The 24,829-nt window shown below is 38.1% G+C and overlaps 1 protein-coding gene across 3 annotated transcripts in view; it reads right to left on the bottom strand.

The window, feature by feature from the left end:
- The window catches only part of mRpL4 (mitochondrial ribosomal protein L4), a 261,863-nt gene that overhangs the window by 63,216 nt on the left and 173,818 nt on the right, over positions 1–24,829 (bottom strand). The window lies entirely within an intron of this gene.

The following is a 24,829-nucleotide window of genomic DNA, read 5'->3' as shown; positions in this document are numbered from 1 at the left end:
AAAACCTAATCAAACAGCTTCTACTGTTCATCAAGATCCTTCACATCCCCAAATCGATAAACGAGCGGCATATATTAGTGATCTTAAAAAAGAATTGAATAATATTCGTATGATTGCTAAACTTAATGGATACAATAGTAATTTCATTGAAAGTATTATCAATAAATACACACATCGCCCTTTAACCACTCTTAAAAAAGAAAAACCTAAAGTTAATTTATTTCCTATCTTCACGTTCAATGAAAATATTTATAAAGTCACTAACGTTTTTAAAAAAACATGATGTTAAAATAGCATTTTAAACCTTCAATATAAAGGCAACCATCTTACACAACTCAACCTCTATTAATAAGACTGGTTGCTTTTCAAAATCAGGAGTATATAGGATAAAATGCAACAGCTGTAATTTTACTTATGTTGGACAGACAGGAAGGAGCTTCAACATAAGATACTTGGAACATGTCAATGCCCTGTAATACAAAAACTTTTCTGCAGTGGGACAACACACACAAACAATTACAATCATAAGTTTACTGACATTAAGCATGATATGGAAATCCTCGCGTTATTACGTCGAAGTGAGGTTATGAAAATTAATCCTGTCTTTGTACGTTCCATTATTGGATTCTTCATCACTGTCCTCACTTGATGCTAACAAAAGCTCACGTCGTGACGTGTTTATATCCCTAAACCATGAATAAAGGACCACTCCTTAACATAGCAGAGAACTGCTTTATACATTTGGACCAATATTTTAATCCAAATGACAATCTTAATGACATTTCCGAAAAAACTAATATTCTATTTGACCTGGTCATTCACTTTTTCAGAATTAATAAATCAAATAGTCAAGGTCTGAATTTTCATTCTATTTACAGTACTTTAATTAGACAATCTTCTGTATTATCGTATCTCCCAGCCCCGCCTTGATAATCTTCCCCCTCCCCCTCTTCCCTTTTCACTTACCTTCCTTCCTCTCTCCTCTCTTTCTGCCAACCTCCTTCACAAGACTTTGTTTGAACCTCACCCACTCCACTCCTCATTCACGCTTCATTTCCAGCTCGCTCAGCTTGTTACAACGTGAAGTAATTCCCATTTGACATATTTCATTTATGTATATTTTCCCCCTAACTTATCTCTTTCTGTCTTAGCTGTCATTTATTCAATGTCAACTGTACGGTCCGCATTGAACTGCGAAATCCAACCATCTTTATTTACTATTATGTATTAGCCTCCATGCACTAAAATTTTCATACTTCATGATTCTAAAAACAGAAGAGACTTTCTAACATCATGCTCGCATCCATGCGTACTGAATTTATGAACATCTTAGGAACTTCGGTTCAGTTGATCTTTGAATGGAAAGCAGCATCTTTTATAAGCCAGCCTATATTGATATCTTCGACCAGCAATTTAAGGATCTCCTTCTTGAACAACTTTTTGTAATGTTGTATGGCGCACTGGACTTTTTATGAATCTCTATCATAAGTCCTCACCAACGCGAGTGATTTCGTATTATCCCAAGAGGCTGACTATATTCTTGAAATGATCGGTAATTTATTGAAAGATAAAGAAGTAAATTCCTTTCCAAAAAAGAACAAATTCTTATGTTTACATTTTTTAGTAAATGGTACCCAGCTGTACTGTGTAACAGCAATGCATGAGACATCAAAATCAATTATTTGCAGAACTGTTACCAAAGTCGTAGATGTTATTGTAAATGTAATATTTGCTAACAGTACGTTAGCCTGATAATCCACTTAATATAGCGACGGGATTTCTAATGAAGGGTGAATGTCCTTTTGTGTGTGGATGTGTTGACGGTACTCTCGTTAACATTGATGTGTGTCATCATTTGAGAGGTTATGTTTTAAGTTGTCAAAAAAGGATGTCACGTTTCTCCTTGACAACTTCCAGCACAGACAGCTTCTTGTAATAACCTTTCTTTCCCACGATAAAAACTTAAACGGTACGACAATTATACCGCCAAGTTCGCCGCGAAAAGTAAAGCATTAAAATCATAGAGTATTAGGCCTATACACTTTGCTCATAGAATAAACTCGATCGAATCACTCATTCGCAAAGACTTTTCACTTTGCGAAGAAATTGAAAAGTACAGCCTAGTTCATGGTGGAACAGAAAGACCTTGCACTTTGCAAGAATTGAAAAGTGAAAAGTGCAAAGTTGAAAAGTTGCAAAGTTCGTTCGTGGAACAGGCCCCTAGTCATACTCAGCAAAACCGAAAATGATGCCACTACCTTGTTAAATTTGGCTGAAAGCAGCTTTGCAGAAAATGGTTTACGTATCCATCCTCTTAAAAGCAAATCTATAATCCTGAAGAAAGGAAAATTAACTGAAGGAAACGTCATTACAGTCGAAGGATCAATAATCCCATCGATGAAAACAAACAATGAACGAATCAAGTATTTAGAAATTGACTTCAACAATGAAATTTCTCTTGACAGACATAAACTAATAAGCACAATAACTTCCGACTTAAAAAATCTGGTAAAAAATACTTCTAAAACCAGAGCAAAAGATCAAGATTATTTACGAGTTTGTTTGGCCAGGTTTGATCTATCCACTACAATGTGCCCCTCTGACACAACTATCAAACACTTTTCTTAAAGATCAGGACAAATTTATAAGAAGTTCTGTAAATGAAATAATGATGATGCCTGATGATACTCCCAATTCGATGCTGTATAGTGCAAGAAAGGTCAGAGGGATGGGAATAATTTGTGCAGAATGGGAAGCAAATATACAGCATTACAATATTTGTAATCGCTTACTCCATCTTCAGGACGTTCACCTACCATACGTAAGGAAGTTACCTGAAGAACAAGGTATGGCACTCCACAGACTTAACGTGAAAAAGGAAAGTCTCCCGTCCAAAGATTGACGGAAGAAAACTACGCGTAATTATGAGAAATCGATCCTTTCAGTCGTGGTGTCAGCTACCACATAAAGGAAAAGGAGTAGTGTTATATTCAGACTGCCCGAAAGCAAACTCCTGGATGACTCATAAATCACCTCTGTCCTCCACCGAATACATAAATGCAGTGAAGATGACATGCGACCTCATCGCAGTCAGGCCGGTTCCCGGTAGGTCATTCAACACAACCCGTTGCCGCCAAAATGGCTGCAACGAGACAGAAACCCTTGGACATGTGTTGGGATTCTGCCGGAGTACTGAGCTAATGCGCAACCATCGCCACCATCGTGTAAGAACGTCGATTGCTCGAGGCTTGAGACAGCGTGGATGGGAGGTGCACGAGGAGGTTCACTGCATCTCTACTGATGACTCTAATCGGAGGGCGGACATCGTAGCCATCAACAGAGAGGACATGAAAGCGATGGTCTTAGATCCCACCATTCGCTTTGAAAGAGACCTTAATCAGGCTCGGGATGTGGACCTAGAAAAGCAAGCTATTTATGTTCCATGCTTGCCTTACCTTTCATCGAAGTATAAAATACCTATCGATCGGTGGATTGTCAGAGGCCTGCTATTCGGAGCAAAGGCGCCCTCCCTAGTCAGACATCGAACTTCCTACAAAACTTGAAAGTTCCATTCTGCGAGTTAGAAAAAATAGTAATACAGATACTGAGGGACTCTCTGCAAATCATTCACCTTCATCTGTACCTGAGAACGTGATTGACATTTCTCCCCCACTAACCCTGGGAAAATAGAAGATAACAGTTTCAACGATTAAATTTCCATTTCTTGATATTTTTAAACTCCATTGAATTGAAACTGTATTCCGGATCCAAATGGTCATCCTCATTGGAGGACGGATGCTCTCTCTCTTCAAAGAATCATTTGCTAAGTTGCGTAAAATACCATCTTGGATACGACCTTTGGAATACGAAATGTTTACTGTATGGTGTAAAATATTTTATTTCCTGGAAATCTAACTACTAGATTGTAAATTATTATTATTGTTAAGGGATATTCTGTAAGGTTCTGGAAATATTGTGACGAAGATTTTTGGAACAGGGTGGGTCGGCCCCTGTCAATTCTAGAAGCATGTCCTTACTAATTTTGGAAGATGGGAACGTTTGCGATTACAGTTAGGTGAGGTTCTAGAATATTGTGAAAACATCGCGACGTGAGAAAGGGTTTTGACTGGTGGATCTGCGTGGCGATAGGAAGACAGCTGTGCTCTGAATGGTTACTCGGTGATCACACCGGGGCCAGACTTGCCTTCTTATGAGAGTGAGGCGAGATTTTGTGCGTGGTCTTTCGTTATCTCGTCAGTCCAGCGATCAGATGCACGTCGGCGAATCCTCCCTCCCAGGATGGGCTACCTTGGGGTAACCGCTGTTGGTTTCATTTCCATCTTAATTTACATTTAATGTTCGGTTGTATTTTCAAATAGGAGTTTACCCCTATTCGCCCAGACTCGCCACTCAATTACTCAGATGGCTTACATTTTCAGCTGGGCCTACCTGTTTGCTTTCGAGGCATTCCCCTTTCCTTTGTTTTGCAAAACATGTAATTTGTAGATTAATTTAATTTCCCTTGGGGTTTGCCTCTAGTAACTCCGTATCACTTGATGCACGCTAGTTTTTCCTCTGCCCCGCATCAGAAGTGTTTTTGGTGTGGAAGCAAGTTGAACTGGCGTCTGGGCCATGTTTAAATATTTCTGACTTCCCCCTATTTCCATTATGTGGTGCGATTCTCAGAAAGTGCGTTAACCTTCATTTAATTTGTATTTGTATCCTGTGGTTCCTGTCACCCTCAAGGTTGTGTTGTGTTGCGATAAGTTTCCTGATGTCTTTACCGACAAGTTAGGCATCACCAATGTTTTAGAGTACAAAATTGTAGTCACGGATAACATACCTGTTCGCTCTCCTCCGTATCGGCTGTCACCTCCCAAAATGAAAGCCCTTAAGGCTATTACTGACCAAATGCTCGCTGATGGAGTGATACGTCCTTCTAAGTCAGCTTATTCTTCTCCCATGATTCTTGTCCCTAAACCGCAAGGTGGTTATCGTCCTGTCGTTGACTATCGGATATTGAACCATAAAGTGGTCCTCCAATCTGTTCCCCTTCCTGATTTGCACTCTTCTTTTTCTTGGTTTGCTAATGCCAAAATTTTTACCACCTTTGATTTAAATCAGGCATATTACCAGATAATTCTTGCCGAGGAATCCAAGCACCTCACTGCTTTAACTACTGATTGGAACCTCTTTGAACGCGTTCCATTCGTGCTGACCACGGACGCTGCTGTCCTTACTCGGTACTGGATAATGTTTTGTCAGACGTTAAATTCAAGTTTGTGTATAATTACCTTGACGATTTGGTAATTTTCAGTGAAACCTTTGAAGAACACCTTGTCCATTTCAATGAAATCCTTGAAAGACTGCGTAAAGCAGGTATAAACCTTAAGGCTAGCAAGGTTTCTTTTGCACAACCCCAGATGTCTTTCTTAGGCCATACTGTGTCAGGGAAGGGTGTCTCTATTGATCAGTCTCGTCCTGCCGACAACCAAAATTTTTCCACGCTGAAATACGTCAAGGTTGTAGCCAGATTAACTGGCATGGTTGATTTTTTCTGTAAATACATCACCAATTTTGCTGAACGGGCAGCTCCATTAAATGCTTCGAGAAGAAAGGATGCCAAATGTGTGTGGGGTGATACCTAACAAGAATCAAGAATTAAGAATCTTTATTTGCCTTTGACCATATACAATGAAATAAGCTTCATCAACTGATAATCATTTAGTACTTAATATTACTAAGGCTAAATGAACATACACCTTTTATTAAAACTTAATACTATCATTATGCATTTCTGAGGTATTATAAAATGGATTTTCTATTAACCAATCATACATTTTCCTTTTAAAATTATTTAAAAGGTGTGGACCGTGCAGAGTGTGGAAATTTATTAAACAATGTTAAACAACTGATTTTATGTGAGCAAGCAGTTTTTACAGCCTGTGAATTTGGATGTCAATGTCTGCTTTGCCCCGAGTATCATGAAGGTGAATGTTTTCCCTACTACTGAATTCATTCATGTTGTTTTTAACATATGTCAAAGATATATAAATATACACATTTTTTAATTGTCAGTATTTTAAACTTAATGAAGAGAGATCGACAAAGGTCAATTGCACCAGCCCTACATATTGTACGGACAACCTTTTTTCTGTATTAGAAGAATATTATATACGTAAGAAGAATGCCTCCATAACAACGGTCCATAAGTAATGTGTGACTGGAAGAGACCAAAATATGCCATCCTTAGGTAGTCACTGCTAACTAAATCCCTCAATTTCCATATCAAATAGGCCACTCGTGATATTTTTTACAAATATGATCAATGTGTGTTTCCCAGTTCAATTTGGCATCAATATGAAAAACCAAAACTTTGACTGACTTACTTTCAATATCTTTCGATAATCCTAGCGTGAGAAATTGAGTTTTATCCTGATTGCACAATAGCCTATTGGATGTATTGGATGAAAACCAATGCATTGCAGTTGCAAGAGCTTCCTGTGACATCTGATGCAAACCTGAGATGCTCTGGTGTTTTGTAATTTACGTTGTATTGTCCGCATATGATATGAGCATGAGCTGTGACATTTTGTGGTAAATCATTGACTGCCAGAAGGAATAAAAATAGACCGAGGACAGAGCCTTGTGGCACACCAGTTGTAACTTTATTCAAAGTGGAATACCTATTTTTAATTGAGACAAACTGATATCTGTTATTTAAGTATGACTTAATTCCATGCAGAGAGGGATACGCGACACCATACATCTCAGCTTTGCAAAAAAATTTCATGATTAATACAATCAAAAGCTTTACTTTATCACATAACAACAAAGAGATGGCCTGCTTGTTTTCAAAAGCTGTTAATATCTAATTAACAATTTGAAGAACACAGTAGTAGTACACTTACCTTGTCTAAAGCTGAACTGACCGTCGGATAGGAGATTGTAAGTTTCTTTCAAAATAGTTGCTAATTTGACTGTACAAAAGTGATTCAAATATTTTAGAAATTATTGGAACAATTTAGACTGCACGATAGTTCTAAAGAAATTGTTTGTCCCCACTTTTAAATAATGGAATAATTTTAGAAATTTTAAGGAAATAAGGAAAAACTCCAAACTCTAAATACTTATTAGAAATAAAAGCTAGAGGTTCAGAAATCAAAATTATTATCCTTTTGATGATGTAATTAGATAACCAATAAAAATTCATACTCTCAGAGTTCAATAATTTTAAGCTAACTTTAATTACTTCATCAGGTGTGATTTCAACCCAATGGAAATTGTTTCGGCAGGGCGGTTGATTATGAAGAAAGTCACTCGCAACTGTACCTGTTGCCTTAATTTTATCTCTGATTTATTTTACAGAGTTAAAGAAATAATACTTCAGTTCTTCAAGACCGAGAAATGTGTCTTGAGTATAAGTAGGGATGTTTTCCCATGCCTCGTTGCATTTGTTGGGTGAATTCTCAACATATTTTTCACAAGCTAAAATTTTGGCATGGACAAGTTTTCTTTTATATAACTTTTTACAATTAAGATAAGCTTGAGAAGAGTTTTTATAAATTATATACAGCAAAAGCATTCTTTCTCTACACTGAGTCAATTCATCAATATACCAGTACAACTTCTTGCTTTTAAGTTAACCATTACAACCAATTTTTACCAGAGGTGAACATAAATGCCAGAATTCAACCAATTTACCTAAAAAGTTTTGAAATACAGTTTCAATATCATTTTCTCCCATTTGAAATTCAAATACGAACCCCTGTTAATTTGTTTCAGATTTTCAATAAAAAAAAGTTAATATATTCATCACCCTAACTTTTTACCCACATCAGAATAGGTTCATCATTGTAAATTATGTCAGGCTGGTTAAGATATAATTATATATGCAAGGGGTCATGATCTGCAAAACTGCCACCAACAAATCTTTCGAAAAATTTACAAAACTGCCACCAACAAGTCTAAGTTCATACAAATCTCTCGAAAAATTTACAAAGATATTATCCAAGCATGCATTATTACATGTAGGTAGCTTGTTTGTGCAAGTTAAATTTAGAGTTCTTAGTAAATTCAGTACATTTCTAGAAATCTGTCCATATGAATATGCCATCTTTATGTTAAAATCCACACAAACAGCAACTTTTGGCTTAAACTTCATTTTTTTGCTAGTTGCTTTACGTCGCACCGACACAGATAGGTCTTATGGCGACGATGGGACAGGGAAGGGCTAGGAGTGGGAAGGAAGCAGCCGTGGCCTTAATTAAGGTACAGCCCCAGCACTTCCCCGGTGTGAAAATAGGAAACCACGGAAAACCATTTTCAGGGCTGCCGATAGTGGGGTTCGAACCTACTATCCCCTGAATACTGGATACTGGCCGCACTTAAGCGACTGCAGCTATCGAGCTCGCTCCTTAAACTTCAAACTGTTTTCCATTACTAATTCAAAATTCTTAAGAAATACCTAATCATCAGCATTTGGAAATCTATACAAACTAACAATTATCAAATTCTGATCATCCAGCTTCACACAACTAAATTCCACCTCTAATTCCACACAGTATTGTCTTAAATCAACCTTTACCAATTTAAAACACACTAACTAATATCCCAGCTCCGCCATTTTTGTTTTTACCCCTACAAAACATATCTGCAACAGTATATCCACGGGGCACAAAATATACTACTTGATTTTCAGAAAGCCAATGCTCTGATACACAAATCACATCAACTTTCTCGGTTTGGCAAAAGTGTTCTAATTCTAACAACTTATTTCTAATGCACTGGATATTCACTTGCAATAAATTGAGAGATTTACCCTTGCTATCCTTCTTTTGGATGCCATTTACCTCTCGGCAACTACTTTTTGTATCACTCATTACTGGTGGGGATTTCTGACCTGATGTTTCATGTACTGGTATTTTATGAGTAGGAGAATAACATACCTGAGTTTGGCTACTTACTAAACTATCTTTGATAATGGTTTGATTCCGTGACCGATCTTATTTGGTCACATATGCTAGTTTTGGTTTTTATGGCCTCTTAAAATTCATAACATTTTCTCGTTGACTGAGCCAGCTTGAAGAATAGTTGGCTTTTTCTACCATTTTTCCCGGTGGGTATTATAACCTAAGGAAGTTTCATTTTCAAAGTATATATCTTATGATTAATAAAATCGAGAACAATATTAGCAATCTTTCGTTTACCTGAATTGTTTAGATGGAGGTCATGTTTTGTGTAACAGTATCTCTCGAAGCTGGTGCATTCATTAACCTGAGTATTACGGAAATGTTTACAAATTTTAACAATATCTCTATTAACTTTGTGCATTTCAATGTTCACACACGAGTCTCTACTCAAATCATGCCTGTGGGGCACGTTCACTACCAAGATGTTAGAGTGAGTCAGCTTCCCCAGTGTATATTTAAATTGTGACCTTATATTCTTGGCGTCGTCGTGAGCTACGTCATTTGTATCACCAATGATAAGCACTGCATCGCCACTCCCGAAGTTCCTACTTGCTTCTTCTATGTTTTCCAGGACATTGCTGATAGAAGTTCCTAGTTATATTTCTCCGGTTGCTGCTATATTCTCATCGTTTATCACTCCCGCAATACCCCTTTCTTGGCTATCACCAAACACAGCTACCTTTGCTGATTTGGGCCTAGCTGAGTCTTGATTCTGAAATCTGGGCCTAATTTTTAACCTTGGTACGTCAACGGCAGCGGTTCGCGATTATTTGGTTTCACGCGCGCGATCACTTTCTTCCAGAATTAAATTATTTAGGGCAGGAAACCTATTTCTGATGCTTATATCCAGAAAATCAGCTGTAGATTCCCTCTTACCCGGCCAACGATGAACTAATTGACACCATGTGCTCGAGTTTGTTACTGGTACCGCTATATCACTCAAGAATGGTCAGTCCCGAGTTCTAGTGATCGCAGTCTTTCTTTTAATTCTTGATTTTCTACTCTAAGAGCCTCATTATCCTTTTGTAGAATGTTTATAATTTCTAATGCACTTTTGTATTCCTCATCATTTATTTTCGGTGGTTCATCGTCAATGCCGCCGCCAACTACAACATTCGGAACACACTGGTCACAAACCCAATGAGCACGTTCATTAGTTTTTATCTCTCTAGGGCAATTTCTGCACTTATAATCACCATCGATCACAACATTCCATTTTCACTAATCTTCCATATTTTTTGCACTTTTTGTCACATTTTACGATTAATTTACTCAGAGGATAAAAAACTACGTCATTACCGAGCGCCATTTAGCAAATCTCCCCAGTAGATCATGTGTGGGACCATCTTGTACATCAGCTTCATCCAGGATGTTGAGGGCCAACTATTGGTTGTGAAGACTGTTAAATGTTCTATTTGTCATGCTTCTGAAAACGAAGAAATTTAACGGTTGGACCCACACTTACAACTAAATTCGTTCAAGTTTGAAGCTATGTACATTTTAAACATAAGATTTCCATTGCATTTGTTGGTTGTACTTTATCTCAAGTTTTTATGTACGACTGTTTTTTGTATATGTCTTTCTTCTTTATGTTATTTTAGCTGATGATGACCTCCGGGCTTTTTAGACAGACCCTTTATCAACTGGCAAACGTGTATTGAACAGGTGGACTTTATACAATTAAATTCTTTTAGGATTTTATCTTAGAGATATTACTTCTCATTGTCATGTTACGGGTACGGTATGAACAATGGAGTAGTGATGGCGTTGTATCTTGGAATAGGTGAAGTGTAGTGGTAAGACAGGATTGATAGAAATGTGAGACAAATTGGATGAATGTAGTAATCGTATTTCATTCTATGGACTGCACATCACACTAATCTCTGTACTGAAAGAACTTGAAATTTCAGCCCGACTGTCCACTAGAAGCACGGGAAGCCATTGCCGACACTCTGGAATGTTTGCCCTCTGATGCGATGGATAATGCAGGTCGTAAATCATACTGCATTAAAATTGCAAGCCACAATCCCACATGGCTAACCAACGAGACTTCAACGACAAAGGCAATGAGGAGGAGCTGTGGTGTTCTCAGGAAAAGAGAGTACATCTCTGCTGTGGGGATCACATTAGTTGTTTATCTTAAAATATAGACTTGCATGACCACTAAATGATACAATTTTATCTTGTTGTATATAGGCTGACAAGTTTCACTCTTATATAATAGAGTTTGAAAGATGTTCCACCATTCAACAGATTGTAAAATATAATAAAATTATTAATCGAAGACCGGTTTCGACCCCCTTGGAGCCATCATCAGTTCTTGTTGAATATCAAAACAAGGGGAATCTGATAACAATCATCATTAGGGTTGCCTACATACAGCTCGACTGGTTGACATAAGGCATCATCATAAAATTATACACATAATTGTGATTGCCTAAAAACACATCAATGGGTTGCAGAACATTAGTTCTGGTCTAAACTGTCATGAGTTCTTGGAACATGGAACACTGGAAACATACGCACTGGTTGAAAATATACAAATCGACATAAAACACATATAATGATATGAAACAAATGGTGCTTTAAGAATGTTCTTGGACTTCTTGGTCTTGTTTCAATCTATTAAACTAGATGAAATAATATACGCATTGAAATGAAATGCACACAAACACATAAACTACTTGGCACTTAAAAAGTTCTTGGTTCTGGTTTAAAAAACTGTCGTGTGTTCGTGTGGTCTTGTCTCAATCTGTTGGAAACAAATGCACTAGTTCAAAATATACACATTGACATGAAACACATGGCACTTTAATATGTTCTTGGATTTGGGTTAAAAATCCTGTCGTATGTTTGTATAATTCGGAACAGGCTTACCAGTCTTGCCACAATCATCTTGAAGACATGTGAACCTTTGAAACAAAACTTATTGACTAATTATACCACACAATCACATGAAACGTTTGGTAATTTCCGAAAGTTCTTGGATCTGGGGTAAAACACTGCACGTGTGTTTGAAGAACGCGGAATAGACTTGTTGGACCTGTTTCATCTACTTGGATAAATGAATCAGTTGCAATATGTACATTGACTTGAAACATTTGGTATTTTAAGAAAGTGCTTGGATGTTTGCCCAACTCTTGTCCCGTTTCCCTACGGGGTCGGGTATGAGGTGAGGTGAATCTGTTGTGGCAGGTTTTTATGATGAGGCGTTACAATTAATAAATAAACTTGAAATCTGACGGTGTACGTCTTCGTATATCTGCATATATTTGGACTTTTCGTATGTGTTGTTGGACCAGATGCACGGCACATTTTATACTTCTATGTTGGTTACAGTGTATTCAACTGCCTGAAATGTGTACGTTAACGCCATCTATGCGCGCGCAGTGGAACTTGTGGTGAGTTTGAATGCTGATAGACAGAGAGCGCTTGACTCACTGGACTGTTGGCTGTTGCGCTGAGCGCTCCGTAAACGACTGTCTGCTATTTGAACTTACAGGAGTAAGACGCTTTGTAATGTCTACGTTATATTGCAAGATGAATTTCGTTGCTACGGGAATCGGATAATGCGGTGCGGTGAATCCCTTTCAGGGATCAGTTGTGAATATAAATATGTAGTTATATTTTAATTTCATGAAAAGGACGTAGTGTTAAATGTAGTAATTAATTTTGTTGTGTGTGACATGTGGTTGCTTGGTGCATTGTTCATTATGGATTATTTGGTAATTTCATGTTGTTCATATATATAAGTACTGCAACTTATTTATTCGTTGATTTGTTTTTTCTGAATTTTGTGTGTGCCTCGGTTGTTTGGTGTACATATTTTTGTGAGGCGTGATTTATGTTCGTTCATTTCGTCAAGGGACTTGTATTTGGAGCCGTTGTATGTGCAATGTGATGTCCGTGACCTTTTGGTGTGTTTTGATCATTTCCCATTTTATTTTTCATATTATTTATTTTATTCCTGCTAAATTTGTGCGTGTGCTTCTCGTGACGTTCCCTTCATGCTGGTGTTTTCATCTGATTTATTGCTGCCCGTGCTTGTAAATTCTGCCAGTGTTTTGATGTTAAATTTTATTGTGACATCTTGTTCTATTTATTTTAATTATTTTAATACGGGTTAGTTTCTCCCCTGTAACTGTACAGTTTGAATTGTGCACCGAACAATCTGTTGACACTAATTTTCCAAAATAATTATCATTATTAGGTCTATTAAAAGTAATTTAAGGTAGATAGTTATATTTATGGGCTATTTGGTGACAGTGAAGTTCGGTATAATTCATTTTACGTCTAGTGTTTCTGTAGAATGTAAGGACATTGTTAATGGAGGGCTTTAATAACGTTCGTGTCATCATTCTTGCATTATTGAGCATCCTTATCTCACCTCAAACCGAGTCTGGTCTGCCATTGTTGATTATCTGCTCTTATCTTTGCCTGTCATTACATAACTGTTGCATTATTATTATTATCTTATCGCGTGTGGATGCCGTTGTGTACGGATCTCTATTGTTGTTGCTCTCTTATGAGCGTGTGTATTTACTGTCTTGAAGTGTACGCCATATGAATGATGATTTCTATTTGTGGTTCAATACTGATGGTGTTTAATTTTACTATGCAATACGCTTCTATTTCTGGGGTATGCTATGTGACTGATATATTTCGTCAAGATATGTCTTTGTGAATTCATTTTATGCGACGTGATTTTGCACTTTTCTTCTTCTGCTATGCGTTCGGTGAACCCTCCATTAAGAATGGTGCTTACACAATTTATTTATTTTTAAGTGTAGATAGCATGTAATATAGTACATTTTTGGTTTATTCAAGGAGCTCCTTTCTTAGTTAGGTTGCTAGGGTTAGTATTTCATTTTAAAAATTTATATTTTCTTAAATTTTGTACTATTTACCTAAATTATTTATTTATTTATTTATTTATATTAACATCACCTTAGGATTTATACATTATTTTTTCTAATTTAAAAAGCACTATAACCAAATTTCTCTTTAGACAAAATTGATTTATTTCCCTATTTATTTGCTGCTAAAGATGTCAAAGTTTGTATTGTTTTTGATTTAATTATAGTATAGTTGTTTTTTGAAAAGGGTGTATAAATTTTTCTTGTAGATGCTTGTTCTGGTTCCCTTGTTGATCCCACCCCCTTTTAGTTCCTTAGGAACTCTTCCACATTTATTTCATTTTTTTCTGTGTTTTGGTAGCATTTTGATTTTGTTGCTTCCTTGTTGTGATACGCCTTCCCATGGTGTCACTAGCCGGACACCATTTTTATATAACTTGTGTGAGGGGGCGTGTCAATGACCGGATGCCCTTCCTGACGTCAACCTCATCAGAGGAGTTAATGAGATGAAATGAATGATGTGATATATGATAGGAAGAGGGTGAAACCCGGTGCCGGCACATAGCCTACTCCTGTCGAATAGCACCAAGGGGTCTGCTCAAGGCTGAAAGTCCCCATCTGACAGACGAATCACCATCAACAGCATCATATGCCCTCACGTCATATGAGCACTGCGTACTGGTTTGGAATTTATTCCAGGCTTTTGGCACGCAATCTAGTGATTAGAAATTGTATACCACCACCTCCCATACCCTGCCGGCCAACATTCAGATGGCGAAATTTTTATCGAGCACCTGGACTTGAACCGGCTAACCTGGGTGTCAGACCATTTAGACTTCAGCACCTTAACGATTTTGGCCACTGGGCGGGCTTAAGAATGTCCTTCGAACTGATTTAAAATTATTGCCATGTGTTTGTGGAACACGGAACATAATTGTCGGTCCTGTTTCAATCAACTTGAATATATGACATAGTTGAAATGAAATACGTTTGACAATGAACCATTTAAATAATGTAGAAATTACTTGTTCTAGTTTACATAATCTTGCAGTGCTTTATTATAGTATGGAATATACTTATTGGTAGATTTAAATTGGCTGAAGAGCTGGGGGCACATCCTTCGTTATGGAACACTTGCTTATGAAGTTGAAACTGTCTACTATTATTGTTGATGTAGAATTGGTGGTGGTATGGCCTTGGCTTATGAAACTGAGTATTGAAGGTGGGTGTCTGAGGAAAAAGGAAAAGAAAGAAATGAGAAACTGTTGTGTGTGTTCGAGTTTAATTGTTTTTTTTAGCGTTTGGCTTATACAGACATAATCAGTAATATATATATATATATATATTTTGTTGCTTCCTTGTTGTGATACGCCTTCCCATGGTGTCACTAGCCGGACACCATTTTTATATAACTTGTGTGAGGGGGCGTGTCAATGACCGGATGCCCTTCCTGACGTCAACCTCATCAGAGGAGTTAATGAGATGAAATGAATGATGTGATATATGATAGGAAGAGGGTGAAACCCGGTGCCGGCACATAGCCTACTCCTGTATATATATATATATATATATATATATATATAGAGAGAGAGAGAGAGAGAGAGAGCTGAGAAACAAAGTAATTTGTGCTTCACAACTGAATATCTAGTTCTTCAATCCAGCGTGCAGCATCTGGAGTTAGCAGCAGGAACTCATCTTCATCACCAAGATAGGCTCGAATCATACATTCCCTGACGATATGATGAATAGTCGGGTGTGGAGCTCCACAGTCACAGTCCGGATTAGGTAGCTTTTTCCACTTATGGAGAGCGGCTCTGCACCGACCATGTCCTGTTCTGATTCTATTCAGGGCAGTCCAGATCTTGCGTGGTAGGTGGGATCCACTTGGAAGTCTGGGACCTGAGAAGAAGGTATGAAGGTGCGCATCTGTTGCTGCTTCCCATCTACTTTTCCACTCATCAAGAGATTTAAAAATCCTTAGCATCCATGTTAGCAGCATCACACAGAGTTAAGATTCAGAAGTGGCAGGTCACTATTCACGGGTAGACTAGGATTTCTTGAGATCTTGTGGAATTCCTTCATAAGGGCATTAGATCGGCGTAGATCAGGTGGCATGATACCAGTTAGCAGTGGAAGCCAATGAACTGGAGTAGATGTGACTGCGCGAGATATGATACGCATTGTGGTATTAAGCTGGGTGTTAACAAGGCATGTATGATGCTTGTTCATCCAAACAGGTGCACAATACTCAGCACTTGAATATACCAAACCCAGGGCTGAAGATCGCAAAGTGGTTGCTGAAGATCCCCAGGTAGTTCCACACAGTTTATGAAGGATGTTATTTCGAGACTTCAACTTTTGTGCTAAGTTCAGGAGGTGTTGTTTGAAGGATAGTGTACGGTCCAAGATGACACAAAGGTATTTTGGGTTTCAGTTATGATGAAGAATTCTCCCTCTGAAACTAACATTCGGTTTCACGTTCGCCAAACGATTATTTAAATGGAAGCAAGACACTGCTGTTTTACTCGCACTGGGTTGAAGTCTCCAGATTTTGAAGTAATCTTCCAGTAAAGACAGGTCTTTGGTCAGAATCTCTTCAGTCGTCTCCATTACCTGATCTTGTACAGCTAGAGCCAAGTCGTCGGCATAGCAGAATTTTCTGGATGAGGTGTCAGGAAGGTCAGAACAATAAGTTGAACAATAATGGTGAGAGAACTGATCATTGGGGCAATCCGTTGTTTAGCTTCCTCTCCTTGCTTATCTTGCTTCCGGTGATTACTTGGAACTTCCAATCACTTAACATGTTGTTTGTTAATCAGTTGAGCCACCGTTCTGCACCGTATGATACTCACTCTGTTCCCGCTCGCGCTATCATGCCATTAGAAGAGTGAGTTGTGATCTGTTCAACTGTGTTTGTGTGTGTGTGTGTGTGTGTGGTGCTTATTGTTGGCTAGGGGGTGGGATAGGTGGGGAAAAGGAGGTGGTTTGCTTTGGGTTAGTTGAGGTGTAGACGGGGTGTGCGAGAGAGGGGAAGTGATTCGTTGTCAAGCCGTCCTGTTTAGATATGTCTTGATGTTGAGAGGATGAATGGCCTCGTAAAGAATGTTTGTTTTTTCGGTGGATTCGTTCAGATTATGATTAGAATTAACTTTTGGTCTAACGATATGTGAAACATTTCTTTGATATTCAGTATAGGTCCCTTTCCATGGTTTCAACTATTTGTAGGTTCTTGTCTATGTCGGAAAATTTATGATTGGATACGTGCATGTGTAGACCCATGGCTGAATGTCTGTTATGTTTAACTGCATTAATATGTTCGATGTACCTGGTGTTAAAGCTACTTCCTGTCTGTCCAATGTAACTTGCTAAACAAGACTGGCACTGTATCTGTAAATGCCTGATTTGCCAAACTTGTCCGATTTATTCACGGTCCCTGGATTGTGGAAATGAGAACGACTGTTGTTAGTTGTTTTGAATGCTATATTAACCCCGTGTTTTTTACACAGGTTTGTTATTTGGTAAACAGAATCATTGTTGAAGGAAAACACTGAAAAACTGTCCTTTTGTTTCTTTTCTTTAATAAGAGTAGATTTAGGTTTGTTTTGGATTTTAGATATAACCCCACTGTTGGCAGCCCTGAAGATGGTTTTCCGTGGTTTCCCATTTTCACACCAGGCAAATGCTGGGGCTGTACCTTACTTAAGGCCACGGCTGCTTCCTTCCCACTCCCAGCCCTTCCCTGTCCCATCGTCGCCACAAGACCTATCTGTGTCAGTGCGACGTAAAGCAACTAGCAAAAAAATATAATTTGCTCGATAAACCTTTTGTTGTAACCATTAGAAAGAGCTATTGACCTGATGGTGTTTAGTTCTTTCTTTAGGTTGGAACAAGATAATGGAATATTAAAAGCTCTGTGGACAAAGCTATAAAAGGCTGGTTTTTTGTGGGAGCTAGGATGGATTAAGTGTTGTTTTATAGTATTGATAGTTTGTGTAGGTTTCCTGTAAATGTCATATGTGAGGGAGTGTTGATCTCCTGTTGACTGTTAAGTCCAGAAATTATAGAGAACGGTTGGATTCTGTTTCCAATGTGAACTGTATATGGGGGCTCAGTTTGTTCAACTCCTCAAGAATGGTTAGGCTGTTGGTTTGTCTTCCATCTAAAATTGTGAAGGTGTCATCGACAAACCTGTCCAAATTGGGCATGTTGAATGTGAAATGGTTATATATTACGATTCAGGTACTTAGATATAAAGCTATCTCTTTAGGACTAGAATTTGTTTGTAAAACCTAACTTCAGCTTAAATCTAAATTACAAATACATTAAACACATTAAAATACGCAGTACATATTAAAATCCTTTAAAATAATGAATATAAAACATTTCATAGAAATGAATGTATGCGTCTTGCGTGTATCTATGTTCTCGTTTGAGTCCAATGTTATAAACAATTCAGTGCTTGCGTTCATAGGCAATGCTGTAGCTCTCATGGGAAGTCATGTTGTATATTTAAATGTCTCCACTTGTGTGTATGGTGAAAAGCTTCTGTTGTTAACAAAATCCAGTATATAGACGGAGGTAAGTATGTGCAGCTGTGAATGGAATATTATCTTGAAGTATTGGAGGAAGTTGTGGTCTAGGTTGTACGTAAGTATTTCTTGATGCAGAGTGGTGGCTCCTTCCTCGTCTATAACTGTATGCAGATGTATGTTATCTGTGGAAGACGAAAATAAAGTATGAGTAGGGTTATAAGCTGAAGGAATGCCTGTATGTGTGTGTTATGTGAATGTGTACTTACTATTGCTGTCGTGGTTGGGTTGCGTTGGATTTGAGTGCTTGGCGTGTACTGTAGCGCGTTCTCTTTAGGTTTGTGTCTGCTGCTGTGAGGGGAATGGATAGAGGGGTAGGGAGAGTTACTGTTGTGGGGGTAGGGACGGAGCTGGGCGTGTCGTTCGCCGGTAGTATGGCGCGTGTTATGTTCTGTTTGTTGATTATTTTCAGATAGTCATTTTTTAAAGTGGGGATGGCTTTATTGAAAATGGTATTGGCTTTTTCTGCAATTCATTTATATTGTAATTAGGATTGGCATATTGGTCTAACAATGTAAAATTCTTCTGTTATATTGAGCAAGGGGCCTTTAGGATTTTAATTTAATATTTTCATGTCATTTGCGTATTATTTACTTTCAACAACGCACACATTTATCCCATAACTAACATCTTCAAAAAGCATAACTTAAAAATAGCATTCAAGACCACGCACAATAGCACTAACATTTACATAATACCAAGATAATCAACAGTAACAACAAATGCAATCAATCAGAAGTATACCGTATCAGATGTAACAATTGTGAAACCAGCTATGTTGGACGTACCGGTAGAAACTTCACAATCCGATATAATGAAAATTACTGGATCTTCAAGCTATTCTCCATTTTACTTTGGCGTTTGAAACCACAGTGCCTAATGTTGAATGTGTCGCGCTGATCACCGGGAGCTGGCAAGTTGCTTCAATGGATCTACTCGTCTTCAACTCCTGCACGATTATGGATCTTCTGCTTTGTTGACAAGTGATTCATGTAATGGATCTTCTTCGCACGTCGGTATCTTTACCAATTTGCCTGTGGCAACTGGTAATTCTACCGTGCCTCAGTGTCCGCACTCTATTGTTACACAACCTGGTTCTTATGCAGCGGTGCAGAACCATCCCCCTCTTTTAGGTTGCATAACCCTTATACAAGTGGGTAATGCTCCGATGGTCTCTCAAATTTGAGAGAACATTTCACAGATGAGATTATTTGCGTCTGTAACATTGCAGGCTAATGGAAGCCCTAACCTCAATTTCAGTACTGCATCCTTTTTGCAAGGGTGCCCGAATCAAGGGTACGATGCCACTGTAACCCCTCAGGACCACCCTAAGCCTTCTCAGGCTCCTCCTACACCTGCCTTCCCCTATATTTTCTCCAACCTACCTCACCCGTTGACTACAGTGTTTAAGGGAGTCTCTAAATTTTCGGCTAACTCTATTGACAAGGTTATTTCTTTCCTATAATACCAATATAAATGGTGCATTATAGGACATAAATTCTCCAGCTAACTCACTCCTGCTTGCCAGCGTTTCGCCCCCGTGTGCTATTTCTTTCCTTCGGTTTTTAATCGAGTTTAAGGATCAGGCAATTGTGTACAATCTCATAACGATCACGTGTTTCAAATCCTATATCCACATGTATCTGGAGCTCTTTCTGAGCATATCGTTAGAGCCATTTCGGAAAGATGGTGTATAGATCAGTTTCACGTATATGTGCTTCAATTTTACCATTCCTCCTCGCGCTTTGTCTTCATTATTGCAGAAGCACTATTTCAGAGTGCAGCATTTGAACGAGTCGTTATCTGAATATATTCAGGACATTAAGCTCCATGCTAGGATTTTTATGCTTCACTAATCTGAGTCTCAAATGGTTGCCAGCATTGTTGAAGGTCTTGCCCTGAACCATAGGTCCTATCTCACTCTTTCACCGCGACCGGCAACTTTCGCTCAGTTGGAAGCTGTCACTGTTTCTGCAACCAGTCACGCGTTGCATTTCCGCAATAGGCTAGCACATCAAAGATTATAAACACAGCTTCATGAACATCGCAAATGACATGAAAATATTAAATATAAATCCTACAGGCCCCTTGCTCAATATAACAGAAGAATTTTACATATTGTTAGATCAAAACGCCAATCCCAATTACAATATAAATGAAATTACAGAAAGAACCAATACCATTTTCAATAAAGCCATCCCCGCTTTAAAAAATGACTATCTCAAAATAATCAACAGAACATAACACGCGCCATACCACCGGCGAACGACACGCCCAGCTCCGCCCCTACCCCCACAACAGCAACTCTCCCTACCCCTCCACAGTGCGTAATTTCAGGAATCTAGCTGGCCAAAAATCGTATCTCGGAAACTAATGGACCGATTTACATAAAACTTAGTATGTAACTGTTATTATTGGAGATAATTAAGTGTGTGGTCAATCAAGTACAAAGAACAAATTACTACGTCAGGAATAGAATTAGTAATATTTGTAATTTTAATCATTTTTCGTTATAGCTTTAAGAAATTAAATAGATGTTAATAGTGGGACATGCTGTTTAGAATGTTTAAAAACAGATACATGAATACATGTACTTGCCAAACAATTTATTCATCAGATGTAGTCACATCAGAATCGCTATCGTCACTTTCATTATCCCCTTCGGCAGAACCGGATACAGGAGCCTCAGACAGTAAGTTGGACACTTCTCGCGAGTTTTAATAAAAAATGAGTTAGTAGAGAGAGTAGAGAGAATACAGAATGAGGTAGAAGGGGTGGTATGGCTGAGAATTAAAATGGGAAATGATGCGAAGGAGGCAATTTGCCTGGCTCTATTATACAACCATCCTAAAGACTCAACTTATGCTAATAAAATATTTTTTGAAGAACTGATTGAAGAAATAAACAAAATGAAAGGATTATTTGTGGAAGATGGAATGATATTGTTAGGGGATTGGAATGCAAGAGTGAGTAATAGGGTACCCGATTATGGGAGAGAGGATAAGGAAGTGAGTGAGTACAGAAGAAATAGTAAAGACAAAGATATAAATAGCTATGGGGTAAGATTATTAGAGTTATGTGCTATAGAAAAATTATATATTTTAAATGGATGGATGCAGGGAGATAGTAATGGTGAGCTGACATTCATCTCATCGAAGGGCGGGAGTGTAGTAGATATAGGAGTTAGCACGGAAATAGCTCTAAAGAAGATAATAAGTTTTGAGGTGACAGAATGTGTGATAACAGAACATATGCCCATCAAGATAAAATTAAGGGGGGAGTATGATGGAGTGAAGAGAAGGGTAGGAAAAAGAGATAGGTATAAGGAGAGATGGAAGTACATTTGGAATGATACCACGATCGAGAGATTAAGAACAGTGTTAAAAGAGAGTGAAGAGAGTATAAGGGTTGAAAGTGAAAGGATGTTGGAAGGAGGAGATGTGGATGAAGTTTTAAAACTAATAGAACGCCCAGTATGGAAGGTGGGTAAGAAAGTGAGAATAAGGGAAGAGATAGACAGAAACATAGGCGCGGGGTGGTTTGATGAAGAGTGTAAGAGGAAACGAATGGTTGTAATGACAGCTCTAGCGGACTTCAAGAAAGGAGGGGAACAAGGGAAAAGAGAGGATTATTGTAAAGTAAGAAGAGATTACAAGAAGTTACTAAATGAGAAAAAAAAGTGCTGGAAAGAGGCGGAAGCTGAGAGAGTAAACAGGTATTGCAAAGAGAAAAGATTTGATAGGGTTTGGGAAACTATAAATAAGATAAAGAGAACTAGATCGACAGGGAGAGGAACAATGATAGCAGAAAATGAGTGGATAGGATATTTTGCAGACCTTTTGGGTGGGAGGGGAGAAGGCCAGGGGGGTATGGAAAAGACGTATATTGTAAAGGAAGTACAAACAGGAGTACAGTTACTAGATGAGGAGATAACAAGTCAGGAAATAGTTAGGGTGTTAAGTAAAGTAAAAACCAAAACAGCGGGTGGGGCAAATGGTATTACTAACAGGATATGGAAGGAAGTAGGAGCAAATGAAGTAATGTTGAAAGTGATGGTGAAATTTTTTAACAAGATATGGGAAACGAATAAATTCCCTAGCGAGTGGAGAAAAGGAGTACTTTGTCCTATATATAAGAACAAAGGAAGTCGAAGTGATCCAAACAACTATAGAGGAATAACACTCCTGGACTCGCTGTCGAAGGTATATACAGGAATTTTAGCAAATAGGATTATAAATTGGGCAGAGAAATATGGAAGGATTTCGGACTATCAAAATGGATTTCGTAAAGAGAAAAATACTGTGGATAATATATGGATTTTGGATACTTTAATTACGAAGTATGTGAAAATAGCAGGGAAGAGATTATATGTAGCAGCAGTAGATTTAGGGAAAGCCTTCGATGCAGTGAATAGAGAGGCGTTATTTACTAGATTAAGAGAGGTTGGGTTATCGGTAAAAATGAGGATGGCAATAGAAGGAATATATGAAAAAGTATTGGTGATGATTAAACTAAAAGGGGGTGGGTTGAGTAAGTGTATGGAAGCGAAAAGGGGTGTGAGGCAGGGTTGTAAGCTATCACCCATATTATTTCTACTGTTTATAAATAATATATTGGATAGACATGGAGGCGAGAGATGGCAATGCCCTTGGATTGGGAAGAGGGAGATACCGGGGCTGCTATTTGCAGACGATTTATTGATCTTGGCATTAACAGCAAAGGGGTTGCAGGAAGGACTAAATGAGGTAGTGAAATATACTAGAAGATGGGCACTCAAGATAAATGTACGGAAGACGCAGATAATGATATGTAGGAAGAGGAAAGCCAAAAAAGAAAAGAAATTCTGGACAGTCGAGCAGCAAGAAATCAGACCAGAAAAACAAATGGAGTATTTAGGAGTTATAATTAGTAGTAACGGCACGTGGGAAAATCAGATTAGAAGAGCCAGATATAAAGGGAGGGGAGCACTGGTAGTAGTGGGGATATTAGAAAATAAATTTCCGGATATAAAGTACAAAATACAGAGATTGGTGTTCCAATCAATGGTCAAAGGAAAAATGTTATATGGGGTAGAAATATGGGGATTAGAGGAAAATAGAAAAGAACTAAACCAGGTGGTGGCGAAATTTAGTAAGATTATTATGGGAGTCCCAAACTGTACTGCAAATGTGGGGGCTAGATTAGTATGTAAAGAATCGATAGACACTACTATAGCCAAGAGGGTGATGAAGTATTGGATGAGATTGGAAGAAGGGAAGGGAGGGGATTTAGTACAAGACACATATAGGTTCCAGAAAAATATGGAGAACGAGAGGTATTGGGTAAATAAGTGCAAAAATAAATTACGAAAACTGGGGTTAGGAGATATAGGATATGAGAGGTGGAGAGAAAAGAAAGAATGGGTATGGAGAAGGGTTATAAGGAGAGTTGCCGATATAGAGAGACAGAGTTTAATAATGGAATGTAGAGAAAGAGCCTCACTATCAGTATTTAATAAATTGTTAGAAATCATGAAACCGAAAATCGAAGTGGAGGACCGGAAGGGCAAGAGAGGTCTATACTGGTGGATTTTTGGAACTCCTACAAACAGAGGCTGGATAGGTACAGAAAATGCAGGTAGATGTATTCTGTGTGGAGGAAAATGGTCGGACCTACATATATTCATCGAATGTAGGGAGTTAGAAGAGTTGAAAAAGAAAGTGTTGAGTAAAAAAGAGATAGAAAAAGTAGAAAAAATTGAAAAGATGACGGTTTGGCTGGCCAGAGAATGGGGAAGAGGAACAAATATTTCGAAATATTTAAATATGGTTAGAATGAGATTTATAAATAAATTAAGAGAATAAGGGGTAAAAGAGGGTTACAGAGGAAGGAGGTAGACGAAACTGCTAGGTTATATAAAAATTGAAGACAATAAGAGGAGTTTGAAGTACAATCTGATTGTATGATGAAAAGAAGATTTGTAGATATTTGGAGAGGATTGCATGTGTGAGAGAACGGAGGTGGTAGTTAATGTTAGAAAAAAAAATAATAAAGCAACGAGGGATGTGAGTAAGAGGAACGGTTGGACTGTTTAGAAACGGAAATAAGCGGAAGAAAGAGAAGGAATAAGGGAAAGCCAGGTTTGATTGTTGGCAATTAGATGGTTTAAGATTTAAGTTCAAAAAAAATTATAGAGTAGTTTTTTAGTTTTAGTCTAAGACCCGTAGGAGCTATAGAATTGTCAACAAATACATTTGTAAACAGTGTTAGAATATGAATGATAGGGCTAGTGGACAAGAAAAGGTGTTTGGATAACATAATAGTAGATAATTTTAAACTCTGGCTTAAAAATTTTAATAAGTAATGAGTGGTCGTGAGGAAGAGGAACTGTTGGACTGTTTAGAGATGGAAAGGATTGATAAGTGATGTGAGG

The sequence above is a fragment of the Anabrus simplex genome, chromosome 9 (genome assembly GCF_040414725.1).
Source record: "Anabrus simplex isolate iqAnaSimp1 chromosome 9, ASM4041472v1, whole genome shotgun sequence".
Classification (NCBI taxonomy): Eukaryota; Metazoa; Arthropoda; class Insecta; order Orthoptera; family Tettigoniidae; genus Anabrus; species Anabrus simplex.
This window is presented reverse-complemented; position numbering and strand designations above follow the sequence as displayed.